Source organism: Aythya ferina, assembly GCF_964211825.1.
Source record: "Aythya ferina genome assembly, chromosome: 6".
Taxonomy (NCBI): Eukaryota; Metazoa; Chordata; class Aves; order Anseriformes; family Anatidae; genus Aythya; species Aythya ferina.
In genome coordinates this window covers 8,855,304-8,870,537 of record NC_140303.1, presented here as the reverse complement: position 1 = coordinate 8,870,537, position 15,234 = coordinate 8,855,304, and the positions used below count along the sequence as shown (strand labels likewise).

Genomic DNA, 15,234 nt, shown 5'->3' with positions numbered 1-15,234 from the left:
TTTGCAGACATCCTCTTCGCAGAGGACCCCTTTGCACGGGCTTCTTAATGGATTTTGACTGTTGCATTTACTGTGAAACGAGCATCGCAGACGCTGCCAGCTAATTCATTAGCTACTCGTGATTGATTCTTGTTCTCATCACCATAAAAGCACCTTTTCTGTGGTTAGCATAAGGATCCCGATCCCCCTTTTGCTTACACACATGGAATCAGCTACAGCTCCACCGAGCCCACAGCAGTCGCTACACCAAGGCTAAACCCTGTCTGAAGCCTGCAGACAGCGCTGCAAGGTGATGATGGTCAAACCGGGCTCATCAGAGCAAGCTGAAAGTCATTTGGCGAGATGGAGTTTTGGAGAAAGGATGGACCTTGGGATGGAGCTGGAGGGACGTGTCCCTCTTCGAAGGGAGAGGCTTTATCAGTGGCACTTTGACAGGCAGTGCTGCTGTAAGCTGGGGAGCTTCTCACACTGCTTCAACCACCTCCAGGGGAACTCTTGCTACCAAAAACCGCCCAGACACTGGTTTACGGAAAACTGCACCAGCACTTAAAAGGAATAGCCAGGGACTGCTGCTTGTGTACGACCGCAGTGAGCTTTTTAGGAGCCTGAATATCAAACAGAATCATACAACAAAGCAGAGACAAAGCCGTGTGACTTCAGGACAGCAAAAGTGCAGGAACGCGGTCAGAAAAGCTAAGGAACAAAATGAATTACAATTAGTATGGAACATAAAAGGCACCCAAAAAGATGCAATGCGATCTGAAAAGCAACGCGGGCAAGTCATGGTTCAGCAGAGAGGCACAGCGAAGATGATGCAGAGCAGAGTAGGATGCAGCACACTCAACATTTGCCTCGATTTTCACAAATAAATCAACTGTGAGCAAACACTGCATGCAATTAATTTTAAAAAGAAGCAAAACCTTGGGTAAGAATGGGAAAGAGCAGCATACAAAATGCTCAGAATAAGCTAGCCAGAGTGCAGAACATTTTATGAGTCCCTTCTGACTCAAGAAGAGCATTTACAGTTTCAGAGATGATGCTACAGAAGACCAAACACTGCACCCTCTCTTGAAAGGAAGCCACGGGAAATTACAAACCAGTCTCATCTTTGCAAACAGACCCGAAGAGGCAATTTCTAAGCACCTACAGGACAGGAGGAGAACTGAGGAATTCCTGCAGGCAGTTAAGTTTGTCAGTAACAAATCCCAGCCACCTGATCTCTTTTTCTCCCTAGTTTGCTTTTCTAAAATTTGGTTTGGACCCCAAGCTGGGCTGCGCTTTTCACACGTAGGAAAGCACGCTCAAAAGCCAAGGTGATCGCAGCAACTACAGAGCACCTCCCAAATCTGGGAGCAGGACATCAAAAGAGAAAAAGACTGCACAGTGCACGGAGAGCTGAGGCCCCAGGCACAACCAGACAGACAGAGAGCAAGGAGCTAGGCAGTAGCTTGGCAGGAAAAGGCTTTCTGTGGGCAAAAAAAAAAGACGAGTCGCAGTTCTATTTATCTTCATGGGGATGCTGTCCCTGAAACACGGGAATAATTATTCCTTTTTCTTTGTCGGTGGTGATGTCTCAGCTGGAGAAGCGCCAAAAAATGGGTTTCGCGCAGTAAGGAAGATATTGGCAAACTAGGGAGAGCCCAGACACCACAAAATGGAGAGCTTGGGAAATATTCTTCTGATCTTCCCTTGTACAGTGCAGCTTTCCACATCACAGTGCCCCTGGGGTGGCGTATTTGGGTCTGCGAGCGAGGAGCTTTGTGGGGTGGTGACCTGGGTGGGACAGGCTCCGATGAAGCTGTTTGCCCCCTGGTAACACCGCAGCAGAGAGGGAAGAAGGCAGCTGCTCCCAGCACTTGCCAGGAGGCTCCTACCTCTTTCGAGCAGGGTTCAGAACCAAAGTCAGCCTTTGGGACCTCTCGTATGTTTGAGCAAAGGCCCCAAGCAATCGTGTTGGACCTGCAAGTGAAAAACCAGGAGCACAACACTTTCAAGAGGCTGCAGAAGAAAAGGAGACAGAAAGTGGAGTAACTCTGGTACCCTTTTGCTCCAAGGTTCTCTCTGCACCAGTTGGCAAACAGAATCTAAGCGACTCATTAACCACGGAAGGAGCTGGAAGACAAAGGCATTTTCAGCCAGCAGCAGACAAAGGGATGAGAGAGGGCTGTAATGAGAACGAGATGACGGTGGCACTTGGGGGGACGCTGGGAAGGAGGGTGTTACATTTAAAAGAACTGTCCCTTGTAAAATTCGAGCAAGCACGCTCATTCCTAACGCAGGCAGGCGCATCTGAAAGGCCTCATTCAGCTGCGAGTGTCACTGAACACCCTTTTGGACGCTAGCTGTCCACTAGCAGTATTAAATAAGGATATGAGACCGGTAGCAAATATAAAGTGTCACTTGTTTATGGATTTTAGCCTCATAAATCATTAAGGGATGAATATTAACGAGCAGCCAGCATTCTGAGCTGCTGCCCTGCACGTAGCTGCTGGGAGACTGAGGCCAGCTTGAGCTTTCAGTGCTCTCTGAAGCCAACCCTGCAGCCCACGTCAGGTCAGACAGCAGCAGCACGGGACGGATGCTGGGCAGCACCTCCCAGGAGCCACATCTCAGGCAAACAAATTTCCACCATGCCTCCCAGGGCCAGCCGAAGCAGGTCAGGCACCTTCATGTCCGCCCCTGGTTTTGCACAGGACAGTTTGAGCAATCAAACCATGCACAGAGACGAGCAACGGGAATGTGAATTTTACTGGCTCACTTCAATACTTTGGGGGATGATGGTCATGAAAACTCAGTAGGACTGAAACTGCTTGCCCCCAGAAGAGGTCTTCCCCACGAAGATGATGTTTTCTGGTCTACTCGATTCGCTTCTGGAAAACCTCCTGCCATCAGGAGGGCTTCAGCTGTGCCAGTTCCTCAACCCCAGAAAGAGCAGCAGCAGCAGCAGCTCTCCAGAGCCTCTTCTGGGCTCTGCTCTGCAGTCACAAGCATGGAGCCACAGAAGCTGAATGGGCAGAAGCCATTTTAGGTGGACAGCTTTTTTTTTTCTTTGCATTATCTTATGTTAGCTACTGGAGGATGCTAACAGGCAGAGCCGACCTTTGTACCTCCTGGCTTTTGGGCATCACATTTTCTCCAGTCTCCTTGGGATGCTCGTCCTTCCCTGCTGTGAGCCTGAAATCAGCTGGTGGCCAAGGGGTGGCCATCCCATCCCATCCCATCCCATCCCATCCCATCCCCAGCAGGACACGGCCACCCCAAGGCACACGCCGGTCTCCCAGCCCTGCTCTCCTCCCTGGGCCGTTCAGCCTGGCCTTGACCTCATTTAACAGCAGCCCTGCCCCTTGCAAATTGCCCAGCATTTCGTACTGCCCTCGTTACTCGTTTTTAACTGCTTTCCAGTCAATGCAAGCCAAAAAAAAACACCAAACCACCAACTCAAAACTTGGACAACTGGCAGCACCCTTCTTCACCATCTCATTGCTTCCACTCGGATGTAAATCTTCCGCCTGACAGCTGTTGTGGAACAACAGATTAGCAGAAAAGGAACGGGCTTTTGTTAGAGGGTTTATTCTCTGTCCACTGCATGTGTGGAGCTGTTAAAGCACTAAATCAGCCCGTGCTTTCATTTGACAGCTATTAACAACCCTCTCCCAACTTAATTTCTTCCTCCTTCCTATTGAGAGACTGATTTGGAAGAACAAAGGAATAGTTGCTGCACTTCTTAATGAAGGGGAACCATGAAGAGTTATTAGTAGGTCACAAACATCCTTACTGCTCAAAAACTATAAGGCCATGCCAAAAAAAATAATAATTTCCACATCTAAAAAAAAAAAAACAGCCTGCAAAGAAAGCACAGGAAACCTACACCTGCTGCAGCAAGTCACCGGGTCAAGAGTCAGAAATTTCACACCTGCCAAGGCTGCCGGAGCCTCTGCCAACATCTGATGTTTGTCCAGAATATTTCAATTCTTTGCGGCAAGATACTCTCTGCTGAAGCTGTCAAAGGAAGGGAAGTTTTAGGAAAACTCACGCTACGTGTGCCTCCAGCAGCCTCCACCGGGTACCCCTGAGCACCACAAATCCCTCGAGCTCTAACCACTGCGCTGCTGGAAGCACACCTCCCTGCCAGCCCTTTTTGCTCCCTCAGACTGGTTTTGTTGATCCTTCTCGCTGGATTTCGGCCCCTTCCACTTGCCGACCCCTTCAGTCCCTCATGGGGGGCCCTAACAAAGCCAGCCTTCTCCAAACAGGTTTTCCTCCTGCTGCTGCTCCCCACGGTCACGGTCGCTGATCCCTTCTCCGCTCCCTTCTCTTGCTGCTCCTGAGGGCAGGGGTCACCATTACAGAGGCAAATCACGTCGGGAACATATGCCAAGGTTCAGCAAAAGGCAGGGGCAGAACGAAAGGCCTTTCTTTTCCTTACACCTTGTGGGGAGGTTTACAATATTTTCTCAGAAAAAAAAAAAAAAAGGCATCTCTTCATATGTCCCATCTGCCGACCATCGAGCAGACCAGCTGAGTCTCGCCTCCCACCTTCCCCAAATTCCCAATTTAACAGGATTTTTCAGCCATTAAAAACGCTTATGAGCTGTGAATACTTACAAGTATTCAACCTTTAAAAAAAAAACAAGAAGCGTGAGCTTATCTTATCCTCTGATTGCTGCTTCCTGACTCACTACTCGGGTCCATGCCTGCTGGTGGGGAAGGAAACAGCAGCTCTCCCTCCTGAGCCAGGCAAAGGAAACGCTGTCTTCTGCTCAAAGATCTAGGAGTAACTCTGAATTGTTTCTGTACTATAAAACACAAGCAGTTGTAAATAAATATATCTGAAATCAGATAAACATGGAAAACGCACACATTACTACATCCCCTTTATTCCATCTTTTCTTCCCTCGTAACAATTCTCTTGCCCTCTGGCTTCTGCCCATCTTTCCTCTCCCTGCTGCTCCTTTCCATCTCAAAGCTCTCCTCCACTCCCTTCCCACCCATCTCCACCACCCACACCCTCGAGGCCCGTGTCAGCCCTGCCACAGCGCCCTGCTCGCTCTCACTCCTGCAGTCCATGCCTGCCCTCCTCATCCCTCCTCGAGGTCCCCCAGCCCTCCTCAGGACAGGGTTCGCTCCTCCCCGTGCCCTAAACCCGCACAGCATCCCCGGTGCCTCCCTGGCTGCAGTGCTCCAACCTGCAGCCCTCTTCCCCTTGCGCCCTGCCCAAAGGCAGAGGTAAGCCTCGCTCTGCAACACGTGCCACAGCCCTCCGGGGACGGCGTGGGCTGGGCCCTGCTGCCAAAAATCCCGTGAGCGAGCCAGCGGGGCGATTAAAGTGCAGCAGCGTGCTCTCTCCAGGTTCTGCAGCTAAGCTCAACGCCTTCCTCCTTGTCTCTTCCCATCCCCTTGAACAAGAGAGAAGCCCCACGTACAGCCTGCTCTACAAGAAGAGATCTTTTATTAATAAGCACAGGCTCACACGTATGTTCGGATTGACTCCAACATACTGCCGAGACAGGAATAACCGAGCATTGTTTTATTTTTTAATGCCTGGGTAAAAGTGATTTTACACTTCGCTACCTTCAAAGCCAAGTCACTGTGCCCGGCAGCTGCCCTCTGTCCTCTCCATGCAACGCGGGGAGCAGAAGGCAGATATCACTGCAAGACAGAAGTGCTGGCAGTGCCTAATAGCCAGGCCCCAAGCAGGGGTTTGCAGCTGATGGAGAATGCAGAGAACAAGATGAGAGAAAAAAACAACTTAAGTTTTTTTGTGATCTCATTTTGGTTTTGGTCAACTGCTCCTCGTGGTGCCACTTCATTTCTGTGGCTCAAGGTTTTGCCCCTTTAAATGGCCACCAAACCCTCCCCGGCCTGGGTTGATCTCCCATTAGTGAAAGGCGCCGGGCTGAATCTCCCCCTTCCCCTGGAGGCACCAGGGGCAGCAGCAGCTGATACTCGCCTGCCCAGCCAATTATTGGGATTTTCCTTCCAAAGCCCACAAAGACCCTCCAGGAGTGAAAGGCTGTGCGCAAACACCTGCTGAGGAACAAAGGGGGAGAGGAGGCAGCACGTGGAAGGACTGAGGCTGGAAGGGGCTCTGCCCCGACTTCCAGGAACAGGGCGAGGAAAGGTTTCTTACAGCCCAGCTTGGTTTTTGGCCAATTTGGTTGCTCTTTGGTTGCCAACAGATGACAGAGGAGATGCTGACGGACAACATCTGTCAGCAGCCTCTCAGCTGGGACCTGCTGGTGCGTTTTCAGCTGGCACCAAGGGACACAGGGATCCTCGGGGGACAGCACGGTGGCTTGGGTGACTCTCCTTGCACCTCGTCCACATGGAGGGGCAGTGGGAAAGAAAGCAAAAAGGATGGAAAGCAAAAAGGATGGAGCCCGAAAACCCGCAGCAAGTGGCCCTCCTGGCAAACCTCTCCCCCAGCGAGCTCCCAGCAGGAGCAGAGGCTCCACAGGCAAGGCGCTCGCCAACACAGGCTAACTGGTGCAGAGCAGAGCCCGAGCTGACAAACAGGCTTATTCATTTGCTTGCTGTTTGTTATCTCCAAGCACTGCACCATCTGCTTTGCTCTCTCCTTCAAAAGGCTGCAGCAGCGAGGGGAAGGCGGCCTGCTTGCCATCCTCCTGCCGCCCCGATCCCGCCCGGCTCGGAGGGGAGGCTGCTGGCGGGACGGAGCCAGGGAAGGGAAGGAGAGAGCTCCTCACACAGCCTGGTGGCTCAGCACCTGTCCTGGCTCTGCTGCTTACTGACTTCAGAGCGGCTCTGAACCCGGAGACAGCAGCTTCAGGCAGGCTGCCTTGGGGCTGCCACCAAGCGCAGCCAAGCTGCAAGCTCCCGGCCCGGTTGTTGAACACGTGCACATCTCACAGGGCGCAGGGGATCCCAATATTAGAACGCTCACTCATCCCATCCCATCCCATCCCATCCCATCCCATCCCATCCCATCCCATCCCACCACCACTTAGCTCACTGCATCCTCTCCCCCGCACACGCCCAGCCCGAGTGGCTGGTAAAGCCTGAGAGCAGCCCTGTGGAATCAAGTGCTAGAGAACTTCATACAGATATATATATATATATATATATATATATATATATATATATAAAGTGTATGTATATATATACACACACCGCATAACTGTGAAACACCCCATCTGCTCACGTTACGACACTCCAAGTGCATGCAATTAACTGCACCGAAATGGCAGAAGGATCCGGAGCAGGCAGTGGCTTTTTCCCCGACTCCCACCATTTCCACCTTCCTCTCACCCCAACATATGGGATGCCATATGAATTACTGAATGGATCATGCTAAAAGTGGAGCCTGGAGGGTCTATTTTTAATGCGGATTGCAGGGGGATACTGTCAGTCTGTGGTGCGGCATTGTTTGCCTCACGAGCTTGGTCTGTCACTGCTTCTGGCACTCCCCGCTCCCAGCGCTGACAGCAGATCTCCAACCTCATCGATATTTCCCCCGGCGCTCTGACTGCAGTCTCCTTGCTGAGTTACCTGGGGGGGCTCTGCAGGAGTCATGCTCAGCCTGCAGTACCTGCAAGCACAGTGGTTATCGAGCACCGCGCTTCCTCATGCCCCTGAGAAGTCACTCAACCCATCCCCACCCAACCTTTCCAGCCAAGTGCAGAGTCAAGCCAAAAGCGGTGCCAGATGAAAGGCTTCAGGTGAGGCAGTACAACCTCAGAGGGAACAGCAAGTGCCTAAAGAAAGCAGTTTCTGGACAGTAGCTGCTGCTTTTTTTGTTGTTATTATTTTTAAAGCTATACAGGCTCAGCAGAACTCAGCTTCACTGGAAGCGTTTTCTTCCCCAGCGAACCTAACCACCCAAAGAAAAGCAGCTCCCCCCAGCCACGTGGACACACGGTTTCTCACTGATTCCCGGAGCGATGCTCACAGCCCTGTGCTAGATTTTACCTGAGGAAACGCAGGTGCTGCCTGGGCAGAGCAGGAGGCCGGGACCAATCCAACATTTCCAGCCCCAGCCAGAGCGGTGACGCACAAGCCAGTGGTTCAGAGCGATCCCAGCAGTTGGGGAGGTGATGCTGGGTGCACTGAAGCAGCTTTAAAAGTGCTTAACAAAGCAGAAACTGGAACTGATGTGTCACAAAACACCATCAATTACCATGAAACCGTTACCTCATTTTAGTGGATAACAAATCTACGCCTGCCTCTTCAGGGCACCACCATTTCCTAAGCCCAGGCAGCCCAGACCCTCGCACAAATGTTTTCCCAGATGTCCCTCAATGAAGAAGAACCCCCCGGCCGCTCCTTCCTGGTTACTCTCCGCAGGGCTCAAGCTTTTGAAATGCTCTCACGTCTTCCCCTGTGACTTGGAAATTTGTTGGCAAGGCTCTGCCTTCCTGTTGCACATCAGCAGCTCAGACTTTCCCCCAGCACATACGAGCTCCTGGTCCTGCCCAGCACTTTGTGCCATCAGCATTTTGCTTTCCTTCCCCTGATGTAAGCATGACGCAAAGCAGTGCTGGGATGTGAGCCTCCTCCAGGAGGGTTAGGGAGAAAAAGGTGGGCTCGTGCTTCTTCCGAGGCCAGGAGGGTGGCCCGAGCTGGAAGACAACCAGCAGGAAAAGGCAGCAAGAGCTGAGACCCCGGGGAAGCAGCAGGGCTTGGGTGAGGTGCCACACGAGAGATGGAGCCCGGCCCCTGGCCTCGCTCGGAGCAGTGCCTCACATCCCAGCAGAGCCCTTGGCCCGCTGCAGCTCCCCCAGCCCATATGTTCCTCTGGCTCACAACCTGCGACACGCTACGCCTTCGCTAAGGCGAGGGGGAGAGGGGAGGGAGAGGGGGGACGAATTAATTCAGAAGCTCTTGGCAGCCAGGAGGAACAAAATAAAGGCAGAAGTTACGCAGAGCAGGCCTGCGCTGCCAGATGAAGTCACAAGTGGCTCGGTTCAGATCCGAGCCTTTTTATTATTATTGTTGTTATTATTAGTATTAGCATTTGGCAAGAGGATCCAGGAAATACCTTGCTGGTGATGTCTGCTTCTCCCAGCACGAGCCTGTTAGGAATGCTGAATGGTTTACCCTGGAAGAGGGAGCACCGTGCTATTGCCGAGCCACCGGCTTCTACTGCCACGGAGCTAACTCACAGAGCAACAATCCCGTTTTGTTGGTTTTGAAAAAGTCAATGCATGAGAGCAAACCTTCCAAAGCAGGCTTCCCCTCCACAAACTGGACATGGTGTCGGGTAGATTCCCACCGGTGAGAAGCTGGGTTTGGTTTAAGAGGAAAAAGCCTCTGTTCACTATGAAGCCTCATAAAGGAGAGCCCCAAGCACCCTGCCTTTCAGAGGAGTAAGCACGAGACCAGAAGGCAGCACCTGAACGGCGAAAGGCACGATCCTGCTGCAGGACACAAGGAGCTGGCAGGCCGGGCGGCGGGGATGAGGCACTCGTGCAGCAGCAGGGCACACGGTGTGCCGGGACTGCTCGTTGGGAAGCAGCCTGCTTTTAACATCTGGCCATGAAGCGGCCTCGGCGTAAGGAGGATGAAAACTTCTCTACGTTACTTACAAAGGAAGGGCTCCCCCAGGCAGCGCTCCCTCGCCCCAGGCTCCTGCTCGCCTCCAGCACGGGGCAAGAAGCAAAGCTGGGTGCTGCTTCTGGGCGGGCCCCAGGGCCTGATTTCTGCTTCTGCCAGCTGAACTTCTTTCAAAAAGCAAGCTCCCATGCATGAACACTTAAAAAACTCTCCTTCAGAGGCAGCGTTGTGTGCTTCACGAGGCTGTGTGCCCGAAGCAGCTCTGTTTTAGTGGCTCGGGAATTGCTCAGAACTCCTTGTCCCTCTAGCTCAAACCACCACCGGCTCCTGACGGCAGCCAGCCATTTATAGATTGCTCTCACGTCGCAGCCTCGCCCACCCCTTTTCTTATAGCCATGGCTGACAGAAGCCACAGGTGCAGGCTCTGCGTGGAAGCAGGAATTGCTAGATTTAGAGGCACTACGAAAATAAATGAGAAGTCAGCAAAAGGACCAGGGAATAGGATGTAATTTCTACCACGTTACGTATATCTCATGGTTAAGAGCAAGACGAAACAAAGCACAACATCTACACAGTTCTTCAAGGAACAGGAGGAGAAGCACTGAAAAGCAGACAGGAGCTGGATGACAAAAGCTGTCATCGCAAGGTAACCTGCGTATATGGCCAGAGGAGCACTCACAGTACGGAAAGACAAATGTCTCAATGGCGAGCGGGTGCTCATTGATGCTCACAGCCACCAGAACAGGTGCCACCCCGTGGGACAGCATCCTACGCAGAAGGCCAGGGCGGCACAGAGACCTGTGTCTCCTCCTGAACCAAATGCAGTTCTGCCCCTTTGGCAGCTCGTCCCTCTCCACCCCGTGTTGTCCCCCTAAGCTGAAAGAGAAAAATTCCAGTTTGACAGAACCACAGGGAAACGCTAGGATGCAAACATGTTATTCACAATCCAGAAAATCTGCCTTCTGAATTAGAAGCAGCCAAGGGCTGAGCTCTCCAAGGCAACTTGCTCCAAGTACTTGATGTGGCCGGGGATAAAGCTGACAGGGCAGAAAAAAACCCTCAGATTTAAGCAATCAATTGCTGAGCCACTGAACCAAACACAACTGCACACAGGACTGCAGAGCATTACCAGACACACTTTGCTTTAATTTGTGCAGCAGCAGCAGCCTCCCCCTCCTCACCTGTGCCATGCAGCCGCAGCCGAGGTCAGCAGAGCTGTCAAAGCCGATGCAGTCCCTCCGCAAACACCCCCAGCTGATGGCCACTTCTCTGTGAGGATTATGTGCAGTTCGTTCACTCTGGCTAGCCTACTTCGCTGCAGCCATAAAAATAACCCTCTTTCAGTAACGCAAGACCTGTGTGGAAAGGCTGAATCAACAGGAGTTAAGTTCGGAGAGAAGTGAGAAGAGAGATGCTAGGAGCGGCACGTCCGAGCATTTAAAGATTTCCGTGCATGCAGGGAACGTGCACAGTGGGCATGGAAAATAAGTCCATCGGAGCAACAAAACCGAAGTTATGGGAAGAAATTTTGCCAGGAAGGACAGTGAATGAAAAGAAAGCAGCACCAGCTGGAGGGTACACACTGCATCCCTGAGCTCGAGCCAGTGAAAAGGGGGCACAAGCTCCAGCTCCAGGCTAACCAATTCCCTTCACCAAACAGGTTTATTTGCAGTTTTGGCTGCTTCTCCCCTCCATTACCGTGGTTTTCAGTTTAACACAGCATCATTTCGTCCCATGTTCCTTCTGAGCTAACCCCCTGCTGCTAGGGGCAGCACAGAGCCTTCCTGCCAGACTGTAACCTTCCATTTTCCCCGATGCACAGCACATGGCTACGCGGCAGAAAGTTTTCATCCAGCAGCAGTCCAGGAGTGCCCAAAGGCTGGGCCATTTGGTGAGACAACGCAGCCCAGGCAAGCAAAAGGAAACCACCTTGAGCCACCACTTCTTCAGGCAACAGGGCTGGGGGGGCACTGGGACACTACAACACCCTCGCTGTCCCTGTGCTCTCAGCCTTACCTAAGGCGCTCCCCAGCTGGACACAGGAGCCCTTTGAGAGGCCGGTGCCCATCCAGCCCTCTCCCGGCACAGGGTTTAATGAGGGCTGCTTTCGAGCAAGGCTGGGAGGAGACCAATTATCTTCTTCTTTATTTGTATGAGCACTGAAAGGGACGGAGCAGAGTAAGGAGGAGTGGGCAGGAGGGACAGAATGCGTGGGCTTTCCCCTCTCCTGCACAGAGCTCTGAGCCTCACAAGTACTGGTAAAAACCTCAAGGGATACGTAGTACCTGAACTGGAAAAATACAAAAGAAAGTAAAAGAATAAAGGCATCCACAAAACCTTTCAGCCTTTTTCCTTGACCACTTCAGCCTTTTTCCCTGACCATCCTTTCCTTGACCCCCCCCCCTTTTTTTTCTTCAATTTCTCTCCTGTTTAAACGCAAGTAAAACAACACTCACAACCCCATTAGCATCCCCATATATATTTAAAGCTAAGCACCCCAGAATGTTTATCCTCAGTTTAAGAACTATCATAAGTGATGGACCATAAATATGAGCTTGAGTGGAAAGATTCCCTCCCTATTTTAACATTTTCTAAACTATCTCTAGAAAGGAAAAAAACTACTCACAGCCTTGAAGGGATGGACTGTCTGAGGAATTCTGTCCTGTTCCCATCTATACTACTTCTATACTCAAGTCAGTTTTTGTTTTAACACCGACTGAGTTGTCCAAACTCTTTATACCGTGTGCATACATACATATACACACACGGAAGTAAAAATCGCCCTTCCTGGTGATTTGTTTTCATAGTAAAACATTCGAGAGCTAAATTGCACTCGAAATTCTTGTAGCCTCTGAGCACTGCACCAGGTCCGCATCATCTTTGCTTACTTCAGTGGAAATTAGTGCAGCATCCTTTGGGATAAAGTCCTTAAACACTGAGTTTACCAAGCATTTAAGCATCTTTTTAGGCATTTGGGCAATCTGTCCTCACTTAGCAGAGCACTTAGGCACTTACAGTAAATCATGTGCTTGGTGGCTTCCCTGATTCACGGCTTCAATATTTCAGCTTCCACAGTGCAGCTGGAACAGAGAGCCAACAGCACCAGGAGGCACAGCCCCCGGTGGTGGGGCTTTGTGAAGACAGCAGGGTTAGCAGGGAGAGCGTGTGCATGGGGAGCCTGCTGTGGGACTGCAGAGAGAGCTCTGCCTGGGACCAGGTGTGGCAGGGGGCACGAACTTGTTAAAAAATACAGGTATGCACTGAGTCAAGTAAGCTTTGGAGATCAGAAAGTACCCTTCTGCACAAAGACAGGACGGTGACAGCAGCAGGTTCAGCACCATGTACCCAAATCCCCACAAACAGCAACGCTCGCGTCTCTGCCTGTGCCACGATTTCCAGCTACAGATAAATCCGAGTTTTGCTGGATTTTGTCAGCTACTGCTGCCATGGAAACACATCTAAAGCCAAGGGATACTTGCTCCTCCCTCTCCCCTTCCATCAGCCAGCTACAAACATATGTGGAGTTGTTTGTGTGGCTTTTAATTAGACTTTCCCTGCTACGCTCACCTCCAAACACTGAGTTCCGACAGGTGCCCAGCCAGCGAGGCTCTGTGTTTTGCTCCGTGTTTTGCCCTCTGCAGATCCCGAGGTTAATGGCCTGTATGATTTACTCCTGGCATTGATTTCTGCACACCAGTTGAGTTGCATGTAAATTACTTAACAGTTTTCATCACGAGCCCACCAGAATAAATGGAAAGCTTGTTACTGATTCAGTTACTGACGTTCCCATTCATCTGATCAAACAAAATAATCTTAATCTTTTTTTTTCTTTTTTTTAATGGCTCTGACTTCCAAGGCAATAAAATCAATCTCTGGATTATCTACCCTTTATCACCTAGGTTTGGAAGTTTTCAGTAGAGACCTAAATGACAAGGACTCACCTTCACCATTTACAACTCTTTTCCTTGACTTTCCGTAAGTGATGGCAAAACTTGTGCTTATGAGCCTAGAAATGCTGCAGACAGGACAGCAAGATGTTTCTCTCCCAGAAGAACCCTGGTTTTGCATACACAGAAGAAAAAGTTAACTAGGACACAACAGAAGTTGGTTGGTTCAACAGAATTGGTCAGAATTGGAACGTCCCAAATGAAACACTTGGAAAACCTAAAAAAACAAAGGAAGCTACTTCATAAAAGGCACAAGTCCTCAGGCCTTCCCAGAACGGCACCTCAGGCTGCCCGAGGTCGGCAGGGCCCTCGGGAGATGGTCTCAGTCCAACCCCTCAGCTCAAAGCTGCTCATCTCAGCAACTGTTTCTCCAGAAGCAACAAATTTTAAATAACCCTTTGGTCTGGTTTTGCAAAAATGGAAAAGTCACAGTCCTGCACCTTAACTGATCGGGTCAGTGGGTGTTAGACCTAAGTCTGACATGTGATTTCCCATGTGAAAACACCGATTTTCATCATCACGATGAACTGTATGACCAGTCCCTGGCCCTACACGGCCATAATCTGAACTCGTACCTGGACCCGAGCTTGGTACCAGAAACACATTTGTGCTGCACTCCAGAGAAGTGCCCTACCAGTGTCTGCTACACACACAAGCTAGTGAGTCAGCACACGCTGCGTGTGAGCTTGTATTGCTCTTCATTCCCCCTGCATTTATCTAGGTGCAAGGCAGGAACAGCCCCGCTGCTGTCAACTTCATTACATCAAAGAAAGAAAGGAGAAGCGCGCAGCCTTCTACATGTGAGTGGCAGATGCAGGATCAGGTTTTATTGCTTGCACCACACACTGCGTGCTGTAACAGGCTCACACAGCCATGAGTGTTTTACGTGCTGTTTATTAGGCCATCCTTGCTGTCCTAATACAAAAGCAACACCAAAAGTACAGGGCATAAAAGTCTCCCACGCAAATGCAAACCGAGGTGACTCCTTTCTGAATCAGAGATGCCTCCCGCAGTCCCCTGCCTGGAAAGGGTCTTGAATCTTTCCGTGCTTTGCGTGACGAGAGCAAGGGAAGTGCCTTGGCCACCCAAAGGGTAGAAATGCAGGATAGGATGCGCACCTCAGCACTGTTAGGCTAGAAGGTCAGATGCTTGATCAGTACTGATTAAGCATGGGTGGGGGGAATTTCTAGAGCTTAAGGCAGTTTAAAGGCAGAAAGAAATCTGCATGTTTGCAAAGATGGGGATAGCAGCAAGCTGTTTGGTTTTGCTAAGGAAATTTGTAGGGATGAACGTGCACACACACACCCCAGGACTACACCATGCAAAGGTTTAAATGTTGGATCTGCAGTTGGGGAAACAATGGGCTGTTACCTGGGGTGTTGTTAAATACCTGTCTATTCCCTATTTGGGTAGTGTAAATACACTTTTCCTTTAGAGAGATGTGATCTGTGTCTCCCAAACGTGAGAAGAGAGGGATTAATACAAAGAGCTTAGTGTCCCTCCGATGCTCTCAGCCCATCAGGCAGATGGTAACAGGGCTGCAGACTCTGCCGGTCTGGAAAGGACCAGAGCTTGCACCCCATTACCAGACACTGGAGCAAATCATCTCCATTACATATGTATGTTGGTTGGGTTTGGTTTTGTTTCCTTTTCTGGCACGTTTTGTTCCATTCCCTCAACCCTCCACTTACAGCAAGGTTGATTTTCCCAGGCCAGGAGCAGAGGTCAGTAACGCTCCCGCATATCCAAAAACCAGAGCAGAAGGGCACTGGAG

The 15,234-nt window shown here is 50.8% G+C and overlaps 1 protein-coding gene across 20 annotated transcripts in view; it reads right to left on the bottom strand.

The window, feature by feature from the left end:
• MAP2 (microtubule associated protein 2) overlaps positions 1-15,234 on the bottom strand; it is a 180,162-nt gene that overhangs the window by 111,992 nt on the left and 52,936 nt on the right. The gene's annotated exons all lie outside the window — the stretch shown is intronic.